The sequence below is a fragment of the Arachis hypogaea genome, chromosome 10, assembly GCF_003086295.3.
Source record: "Arachis hypogaea cultivar Tifrunner chromosome 10, arahy.Tifrunner.gnm2.J5K5, whole genome shotgun sequence".
Classification (NCBI taxonomy): Eukaryota; Viridiplantae; Streptophyta; class Magnoliopsida; order Fabales; family Fabaceae; genus Arachis; species Arachis hypogaea.
In genome coordinates this window covers 51,787,914-51,790,204 of record NC_092045.1, presented here as the reverse complement: position 1 = coordinate 51,790,204, position 2,291 = coordinate 51,787,914, and positions in this window count along the sequence as shown.

The window sequence follows — 2,291 nt, the reverse complement described above, 5'->3', positions numbered from 1 at the left end:
TGGCGCTGAATGCCAGACTGCAACATGGAACTGCCGTTGAACGCCAGTTTACATCGTCTATCTTCGCACAAAGTATGAACTATTATATATTGCTGGAAAGCCCTGGATGTCTACTGTCTAACCCAATTGAGAGCGCGCCAATTGGACTCTTGTAGCTCCAAAAAATTCATTCCGAGTGCAGGGAGGTCAGAATCCAACAACATCAAAGATAAATGGCGTGTCAGCAGCTAGCAGATTATTCAGAGGTTTGGTAATTTTTGAAAAATCTTTTATAAACCTCCTATAGAATCCTACATGCCCCAGAAAGCTTTTGATTGCCTTAACATTGGCAGGTGGTGGTAATTTTTCAATTACCTCTACCTTAGCTTGATCCACCTCTATTCCCTTGTTTGAAATTTTGTGCCCAAGGACAATTCCTTCAGTCACCATAAAGTGACATTTTTCCCAGTTTAAAACCAGGTTAGTCTCTTGGCACCTCTTTAGAATAAGTGCTAGATGGTCAAGACATGAGCTGAATGAATCTCCAAATACTGAAAAGTCATCCATGAAGACTTCCAGAAATTTTTCCACCATATCAGAGAAAATAGAGAGCATGCACCTTTGAAAGGTTGCAGGTGCATTGCATAGACCAAATGGCATCCTTCTCTATGTAAATACTCCGGATGGACATGTTAATGCTGTTTTCTCTTGATCCTGGGGATTTACTGCAATTTGATTATAACCTGAATATCCATTCAGAAAGCAGTAGTATTCATGACCTGACAGTCTTTCTAGCATCTGGTCTATGAATGGTAAAGGAAAATGATCCTTTCTGGTGGCTGTATTAAGCCTTCTGTAATCAATACACATACGCCACCCTGTAACTGTTCTTGTAGGAACCAGTTCATTTTTTTTCATTATGGACCACTGTCATGCCGCCTTTCTTAGGGACTACTTGGACAGGGCTTACCCAAGGGCTACCAGAAATAGGATAAATAATCCCAGCCTCTAGTAATTTAGTGACCTCCTTTTGCACCACCTCCTTCATGGCTGGATTCAGCCGCCTTTGTGGTTGAACCACTGGCTTAGCGTTACCCTCCAATAAAATCTTGTGCATGCATCTGGCTGGGCTAATACCCTTAAGATCACTGATGGACCACCCAAGAGCTGTCTTGTGTATCTTTAGCACTTCAATTAGTGCTTCCTCTTCCTGTGGCTATAAGGTAGAGCTTATGATTACAGGAAAGGTATCACTTTCTCCCAGAAATGCATATTTCAGGGATGGTGGTAATGGTTTGAGCTCAGGTTTAGGAGGTTTCTCCTCTTCCTGAGGGATTTTCAGAGGTTCTATTATTCTCTCTGATTCCTCCAGATCAGGCTGAACATCTTTAAAGATATCTTCTAGCTCTGATTTGAGACTCTCAACCATATTGACTTCTTTTACCAGAGAGTCAATAATATCAACGCTCATGCAGTCATTTTGGGTGTCTAGATGCCGCATGGCTTTGACAACATTCAATTTGAACTCATCCTCATTGACTCTCAGGGTTACTTCCCCCTTTTTGAACATCAATGAGGGTTCGGCCAGTTGCTAGGAAAGGTCTTCCCAGAATGAGAGTTGCACTCTTATGCTCCTTCATTTCCAGCTCCACAAAGTCAGTGGGAAAGTCAAATGGCCCAACCTTGACAATCATGTCTTCAATCACGCCTGATGGGTATTTAATGGAGCCATCAGCAAGTTGGAGACATATCCGGGTTGGTTTAACTTCATCAGTCAACCCAAGCTTTTTGATAGTAGCTGCAGGTATTAGGTTAATACTTGCCCCAAGATCACATAGAGCTTGCTTGGTACAAGTACCTTCTAATGTGCATGGTATCATAAAGCTTCTCGGATCTTTAAGCTTCTCAGGAAAGCTTTTCAGAATGACTGCACTGCATTCTTTAGTGAGGCAAACTCTTTCAGTTTCCCTCCAATCCTTCTTATGACTTAAGATCTCTTTCATGAACTTATCATAAGAGGGTATTTGCTCAAGTCCCTCTGCAAATGGAATCTTTATTTCAAGAGTCCTGAGATAGTCTGCAAAGCGAGCAAATTGCTTATCCTGTTCCGCTTGGCGGAGTTTCTGAGGATAAGGCATTTTGGCTTTGTATTCCTCAACCTTAGTTGCTGCAGGTTTATTGCCTACAGATGTGGGTTGAGAAGCCTTTTTAGAAGGGTTATTTTCAGTACTAGTATGTGTCTGATCCCCCACTGGCATTTGAATGCCAGGGGTGGAAGCTGGATTGGTGTTAGACGCCAGCTCCTTACCTGC